Raw genomic sequence first — 8,666 nt, 5'->3', positions numbered from 1 at the left:
CAACAACAACAAAAAAAGACAATGAAAAAAAAAAACCCGTCATGTGAGTGAAGAGATGTCACTGTCTGTGGTCTTGGAGAACTAGTCTCGTAGCTGAGGGGTGGGGTCCCTCCGTCTGGGGCACTGGCACCCACAGCAGGACTCCGCCAGTCTGATGCCAGGACTGAATAAAGTGTATTTGCCCCGACCTTGCCCTGTGGTTCTGCATGTCTGTGCTTTTCCTCAGCCCTCCCTAAACAGTTTGCTAGATTCAAGTCCGTGTGATTTGGGCCTGAGCTGGGTGTCCCAGAGCAAGCCACTTGGCCTGTCTAGGCCTCTATCAGGAATCCCTGGCCTTCATGAAGAATAGCAAACTCATCCCTGTAGGGACCAGGCAGGTAACATAAACAAGTGACTCTAGGTGGATACTGGTGTCATGACCCACTTCAAGGGGCCTGCCTCTTGCCAGTTGTGACCCTGTGGGAATGCAGTCCACAGTGGCCAGGTGGCCAGATTTTTTCAAGAAAAGCTGGATGGATGTTTCTGAGTCATCTTAATTTCAAAATGAAAGCTGACTCATATTTTTAAATCCCTGTGGGCCAAATGAAACAAGTATGCAGGCAGGTCTGGTCTGAGGGGGCTGGCTTGACCATGCCTTTAATGAGGGTTAAGAAGCAAGATTGGGCTACACTCTGGACTCAAAGCCCAGCTCCACCACTGAGTACCCATGTGACCTTGATTGAATAAATTAACTAAGTCCTAACTCTTCTTTCCATATGTGTAACATGGGGATAATAATAGTAGCTGCTTCACAGGATGAAATGAAGTTTGAGATGAGAAGCATTCAACATGGTGCCCATCATGTTACTCCATTGTTAGAGAAGGAAACAGGGTCAGGCAGGGAAGCAACTTACAGGAGGGCCTGCAAGCAGCCAGGGTCAGAGACAGGGCTTGGTTCTGCCTCCTGGTGAAGCATGGCTTCGGGGTGCTGCCTCTCCTTCCCTGTTTGAATCTGCAGATTGTGTTAGGCCCCCAGCTGAGGGGCTGGAGTGGTGGGATTGGTCCCAGTGCCTGGCACACATTGACCTGCAGAGTAGATTAACTGAATGACCGGAGAGCAACAGAAGTGTAGTGATTCTTGTCTTTGAGGTTCTGACTGGTGTTTTACAGCAGAGTCCAAGGCTTTTTCCTCCTTTGTCCCTCTGACACCTAATTCTTCATCTGTCAGATCCAGTGTATTCCTAAGCTGGAACAAAGCTCCTGTTTTCCCAGTAAGAGCCAGGGCTGAGTGTGGAAATTACAGTGACTGCTTCATCTCAGCCTCGCTGGTGGAAAGCAAGCTGGCCAAAAAAAAAAAAAAAAAAAAAAAACTGTAGGAGGTAGAGTTGAGAAGGTGTGGAAGATAGGGATACCTGCCCCCAGAACTCCCTTCAAGGGAGTACTTCCCCAGCTATGGGAAGTGCCATCAGGGTGGCCACAGCTGCAGAGAGCCACTTCACCTGAGACCACGCCCTTCCTGGGACAGCCTGTATCTGGTGTCTGAGTGAGGCATGGTATAAACACCTGGTCTTTTTTTTTTTTTTTTTTTTTTTTTTTTTTTTTTTTGAGACAGAGTCTCGCTCTGTCGCCCGGGCTGGAGTGCAGTGGCCGGATCTCAGCTCACTGCAAGCTCCGCCTCCCGGGTTTACGCCATTCTCCTGCCTCAGCCTCCCGAGTAGCTGGGACTACAGGCGCCCGCCACCTCGCCCGGCTAGTTTTTTTGTATTTTTTAGTAGAGACGGGGTTTCACAGTGTTAGCCAGGATGGTCTCGATCTCCTGATCTCGTGATCCGCCCGTCTCGGCCTCCCAAATTTCTGGGATTACAGGCTTGAGCCACCGCGCCCGGCCACACCTGGTCGTTTTAATCCAACATGGGACAGACACAGGCAGTACTCCCAGCAGGCCCAGAACAACCAGGGCTTCGTCAGGCCTGCAGCACAGTTTGACTTCCTATGCCCAGGCCTGCTTCCTCTTCTTTTCACAGGTGCTTATTCCTAATAAACATCTTGCAACCCAAACTCAGTCTCATTGTCTGTTTCTAGAGAAACTCAGTCTACAACAGAGGGTTCAAGGGACTGGACGAAGGGAATTGGGTCAGTGGCCCAGCAACTGCAGCTAGGCCTGTTGGATGTATCCCAGTGTTAAGAGTCTTCACCAACGCCATCAACACCAACCTAGGGGCTGCACACTTTCCTAGTCTGTACACCAGTCACGTCAATTAGAGACTCCAGCCTCAGCCCACAGGCCCTCCAGGGCCCCCTGCTGATACCATTCTCACTGCCAGTCCCTCCCCTGGTAAAAGCAGGTAGGAGGGAGGTCATCATCTGAGTTTGTCTTAAAGAATAGGCTGGAATGGGATGCACCATAAAATGCCTGACTGGAGATAATGCTAGAGAGCTGTGGGACCTTGGGACCTTGGGCAAGCCTCTTCCCCTTTGTGGGCCGAATGAGGGAGTCGGTAATAGGACTAGAAGAGGGACCATACTTTGTTTCCTTCCATTTCAGATGCCGACCTGAAAGGTTGGGGAGACAACTCCTTATGGGGTCTCTGGGGCCACCTAGTGGCTAAGAGGAGTAGAACCAAAGTTCTGTGCAGTTGGGAGGTGGGAGTCAGGGCCAAGCAACTGACCTGCACTCCAGTCTCACTCCATTCATGCAGTCCTATTGACTCATTGCTGGGTCATGCCCCTTGCCTGGGTGGTGTGAGCCACCCTGCTTCCAAGGCTTTCAGAACACCATACGCTGATGTATTGTTTCTCATCTATTGCTGCACAACAAATTGCCACCAGCTTAGCAGTGTAAAACAACATGCATTTGTTATTCCAGTCTCCATGGGTCAGGAGTCCAGCATGCCTTAGCTGGGTCTCTGCTCAGGATCTCACAAGGCAGCAGCTGGGGAGCTGGTGGCCTGCATTCCTTCCTGGAGCTCAGCAGCCTTTTCCAAATTCTCATGGTAGTGGACAGAATTCAGTTCCTTGTGCTTATAGGACAGAGATCCCTGTTCTATTGCTGGCTGTCAGTGCCACTCCTGATTACTACAAGCTGCTCACAGTTTCTTGCCACAAGGCCCCCACAGGGCCTCCCCAGCTTTCTCACAATATTGCAACTTATTTTGTCAAGGCCAGCGGAGAATTTTTCTGCTGCTTGGAGTCACTTGGCTCAGGGAAGGTTTAAGTTCTCTTTTAAAAGCTTCCCCTGGCCGGGCACGGTGTGTTCACACCTGTAATCCCAGCACTTCGGGAGGCCGAGGTGGGTGGATCACCTGAGGTCAGCAGTTCCAGACCAGCCTGGCCAAATGGTGAAACCCCGTCTCTAGTAAAAATACCAAAATTAGCCTGGCGTGTTGGCAATCACCTGTAATCCCAGCTACTTGGGAGGCTGAGGCAGGAGAATCACTTGAACCTGGGAGGCGGAGGCTGCAATGAGCCACGACCAAGTCACTGCACTTCAGCCTGGGTGACAGAGTGAGACTCTGCCCCCCCCCCCCCAAAAAAAGAGAAAAGCTTCCCTAATTAGGTCAGAGTCACCCAGGAATATCTCCTTTTTGATTAGACATCAACTAATGTGGGATCTTTATATGTGCAAAAAATTCCTTCACCTTTGCAGTATATTGTAGCCTTGTAAGAGTGACAGCCATCATACTAGACTTGCTGACACTCAAAGGGAGGAGGCTGTCTAAGGCAGCTACACCAGAGACTGGGAATCTTGGGGGCCATCTTAGAATTCTGCTTATCAAAACCTATAATCCCAGCACTTCGGGAGGCCAGGGTGGGAGGATTTCTTGAGTTCAGAAGTTCGAGACCAACCTAACCAACATAGCAAGACCTCATCTCTACTAAATTTTTTTTTTTTTTAGTTAGCCGGGCATGGTGGTGCACACCTGTAGTCTCAGCTACTTGGGACACTGAAGTATCATAGCTGAGGATTCTCAGGTCTACATCTCCATCCCAGACATGGCTAGACTAGCTGCCTTCTTGTCATCTCCACTGGTATATCTAATTGGCACCTCAAACTTGACATGCCAAAAAATGAACTCTTGTTTCCACAGGACTCCCAAGCCTGCTTCCACACATCACATCTTCACAGCTGGTGTGAAATGAAAGGCTAAAGCCTCTCAGTTATCCTTGATGCCTCTTTTCCTCCCAACACCATCTCCCTTATACCCTTTTGGCTCTACCTTCAAAATATGCCCTGTGTCTGGTCACTTCTCACATCATCTATGGCCTCTGGGTCCAGGATATAAGGGCATACGAAGGGCTTCTTGCGTTTTCCTTTGCCCCACTCATAGTCTTATTGTCCACACAGCAGCCAGAGTGATCTGGTTAAACCGTAAATCCCAGCACACCCTGCCTGTGTTCAAAACTCTCCAAATACTCTCATTCAGTAGAAGCCAGAGTCCTCAGCATGGCCTCCAAAGCCCCACGAGAAGTGGCCTGTGGCTCAGCCTGGGCCTCATCTGCTACTACTTTTTCTGTTTCTCACATGCTCAGTCACACTGGTCTCCTTGCTGTTCCTCAAAAGTGCCAATCACACTTCCGCCTGAAGGCTTTTGCACATGCTTTTCCCTCTGCTTAAAATACCCTTCCTCTGGCTGGGTGCTTTGGCTCACACTTGTAATCCCAGCATTTTGGGAGGTTCAGGTGGGTGGATCACCTGAAATCAGGAGTTCGAGACCAGCCTGGCCAACATGGCGAAACCCCATCTCTACTAAAAACACAAAATTAGCTGGGCGTGGTGGCACATGCCTGCAGTCCCAGTTACTCGGCAGGCTGAGACAGGAGAATCGCTTGAATCCAGGAGGCAGAGGCTGCAGTGAGCTGAGATCGCATCACTGCACTGCAGCCTGGGCAAGACAAAGCGAGACTTCGTCTCGAAAAACAAACAAAAAATACCCTTCCTCCAGATAGCCACATGTCTTACTTTCTTCAGGTCTCAGCTCCCAGGGTACTACCTCAAAGTGCCCTGGAGTAGGCACAGGGAGTACCTCACAGTGTCCTCCCTGACCATCCATATAAAGTAACATCCTCCATAAACTATCCTGTTACTTTGCTTTATTTTTCTTAATAGCATTTATCACTATCTGGCATTTATCACGTGAGGTTTTTATTTTTTGTCTCCCTCTCTCCAATTTTTATGTAAGCTTCTTAAGGAAGGAATGACTCTGGATTGGACTCCTTGCCTTAGCACATTCACTCACCCATTCAACAAACATTATTAAGGGTCTGGGCTGGGCACGGTGGCTCATGCCCATAATCCCAGCACTATGGGAGGCCAAGGTGGGAGGATCACTTGAAGCCAGGAGTTTGAGACCAGCCTGGGCAATAAAACAAGACCCTGCCTCTAAAAAATATAATTTAAAAAATTAGCCAGGCACAGTGGCCTGAGCCTGTAGTCCCAGCTACTCAGGAGGCTGAGCCGGGAAGATTCCTTGTGCCCAGGAGTTCAAGGCTGCAGTGAGCCATGGTCACGCCACTACACTCCAGCTTGGGTGACAGAGTTAGACCCTGCCTGTAAAAAAAGGGGGGGAGCAGGGTGGGGAAGGTTTGCCTTGACCAGGCTGCGTGCTAGGTGCTGGGCATACAAGAGTGAAAAATGTGATTTGTCCTCAGTGAGCTCACAGGTCTGAGGAGACACATAAATCCAGGAATGGAAATGCTTTGCTGGCGATGGACAGTGAGTCTGGGAGAACACACTGAGGAGACACTTAACCCAGACATGGAGCGGGGCGTGGTCAGGTCATTCCCTGGAGGAGGTGATGTTTAAGCTGTGGCCTGAAACCTCAGTAGGATGTGATGACCTTAGAACATGGCTACACGTTCTTTGACATTCCTCCTTTAAACTACCTTCCCTTAGAATCTGGGTTGGCCTTCATGATCCACTTGTAACCAACAGGACACAGCAGACATGATGCTGCAGGATTTCCAAGGCTAAGTCGTGCTGAACCGCCATGTTGAAAGGCCAACAGCCATGACTGCCATGTGGTGAAGCAGCCCAGGCCACGTGGGAAGACCGTATGTAGGTAGGTGCTCCAATTGACAGCTAAGCCCAGGCACCAGACTTATGAGTGGAGAAGCCTCCAGCTGATTCCAGCCCCTCATAATTCAAGTCACTCCCAGCTGTTGGACAGCCTTCCCAGCAGAGGCCCAGCCATCACAGAGCAGAGACAAGCCATCCCTTCTATATCCTGTCTGAATTCCTGACCCACAGAGTCCATGAACATAATGAGATGGCAGTAGTCCACACTATTAGGTTTTGGGGCAGTTTGCTATGAAGTAATAATTGAAACAATAGGATAAAGGCAGAGGGAGGTGAAGGAAAGGACTTTACAGATGCCAGCAACAGTACATGGGAAGACCTGGTAAGAGTGGCTGACACAGAAGCTAACCAGCTTGCGGGGACGGTGTGGAGAGAGAAGGGTGACGGGCAAGAGTGAGAAGGACCTTGAAGGTATTTGGACTTTATCCTGAGTCTCCACACCGCAGCCCAAGGGGTCAAGGAGTCTTTTTTTTTATGGTAAACATGGGGTCTTGCTATGTTGCCCAGGCTGGTCACAAACTCCTGGCTTTCAGAGATCCTCCTGCCTTGGCCTCCTAAAGTGCTGAGATTACAGGTGTGAGCCACTGTGCCTGGCCTCCAAGGGGTCTTCTTTTTTTTGAGACTGCATCTTGCTCTATTGCCCAGGCTGGAGTGCAATGGCACAATCTCGGCTCACTGCAATCTCCGTCCCCTGGGTTCAAGCGATTCTCCTGCCTCAGCCTCCTGAGTAGCTGGGATTACAGGCACATGCCACCACACCTGGCTAATGTTTGTATTTTTAGTAGAGACGGAGTTTTACCATGTTGGTCAGGCTGGTCTTGAACTCCTTACCTCATATGACCCGCCTGCCTCATCCTCCCAAAGTGCTGGGATTACAGGTGTGAGCCACCATGCCCACCTGGGGTCTTTTGAAAACACAAACCTGACCATTGCTGTAAACCTTTCAATGGCCCCTTATTACCCTCAAGATAAACTCTCAAGTTCTTAACTTGAAATTCGAGGCATTTTGCAGTTGACTCCCTCGCTCTTTTATAGATTTATCTTTGGTCACTTTATCTTTCATAGATTTTTCCTCAAACTGCCCCAGCTATGCAAGGCCACTCTCCAGTGACAATGCTTCCTGCCTCACCCATGCTATTTAATCTTTGTTCATGTGGAGGAATTAGAGGGACTTTAGGCTAATCACCTTGCCTTTCGAGGCCTCAGTTTCCCCATCTGTGTGATTAGGTGGTTGGACTAGAAATCTCTTTTTGCTTTGTTTTGTTTTGTTTTGTTTTTGCTTTTTTTGAGACCGAGTTTCACTCTGTCACCCAGGCTGGAGTGCAGTGCCGTGATCTCGGCTCACTGCAACCTGTGCCTCCCAGGTTCAAGTGATTTTTCTGCCTCAGCCTCCCGAGTAGCTGGGATTACAGGCATGCACCACCATGCCCAGGTAATTTTTGTGTATTTTCAGTAGGGACAGGGTTTCACCGTATTAGCCAGGCTGGTCTTGAACTTCTGACCTCAAGTGATCCACCTGCCTCGGCCTCTCAAAGTGCTGGGATTGCAGGTGTGAGCCACAACACCCAGACTTAGATATCTGTCTCTTAAGATCATGTCTAGCCTGGCATTCTAGGAGTCTATGAAAAGGAGGGAGAAAGGTGTCTGTAGCCAAACCTGCCTGTCTAGCTTCTTCTAGGTTGCCTAGCAATGGATGCCAACCATCTCCCCCATCCTTGGGGGTTTCTTAGCAACCCAGTTTCTCACCCTCAGCTGTTTTCAGGGTTTCCTTTTAACTAAATGTCAAGTTTTGCTCTTTCTCCTCCAGAAAACCTGAGGCCAAGGGTCTCTGTGTAGAGCTGGATACAACCCAGAATACACAGAGACCTGGGTTTCAGGTCAGTGGAGGATTTGCTTTGTGACTTGGAGAAGGTCGTTGACCTCTCTGGCTTTCATTTCAGACTGTGATTACCTGTCATATGCACCTCAAAGTTCCTCCTCCTCCTCCTCCTCCTCTTCTTCTTCTTCTTCTTCTTCTTCTTCTTCTTCTTCTTCTTCTTCTTCTTCTTCTTCTTCTTCTTCTTCCTCTTCTTTCTTCTTTCTTCTTCTTTCTTCTTCTTTCTTTCTTCTTCTTCTTCTTCTTTCTTCTTCTTCTTCTTCTTTTTTTTTTTGAGACCTAGTCTCACTCTGTTGCCCAGGCTGGAGTGCAATGGCACAATCCCGGCTCACTGCAACCTCCGCCTTCCTGGTACAAGCAGTTCTCCTGCCTCAGCCTCCCAAGTAGCTGGGATTACAGGCGCCTGCCACCACACCCAGCTAATTTTGTATTTTTAGTAGACACGGGGTGTCACTATGTTAGCCAGGCTGACCTTGATCTCCCAACCTCTGGGATTACAGGCATGAGCCACTGTGCCCAGCGTGTTCTTTTTTATTTTTTGAGACAGAGTCTCACTCTGTCACCTAGGCCGGAGTACAGTGGCACAGTCTCAGCTCACTGCAACTTCCACCTCCCAAGTTCAAACAATTCTTCTTGCCTCAGCCACCAAAGTAGCTGGGATTACAGGTGAACACCACCACACCGGGCTAATTTTTTGTATTTTTTGGTAGAGACGGGTTTTTGCCTTGTTGGTCA

Source organism: Rhinopithecus bieti, unplaced genomic scaffold (genome assembly GCF_001698545.2).
Source record: "Rhinopithecus bieti isolate Rb0 unplaced genomic scaffold, ASM169854v2 scaffold_27016, whole genome shotgun sequence".
Lineage (NCBI taxonomy): Eukaryota > Metazoa > Chordata > Mammalia > Primates > Cercopithecidae > Rhinopithecus > Rhinopithecus bieti.
Note: the sequence above shows the minus strand (reverse complement) of the source record.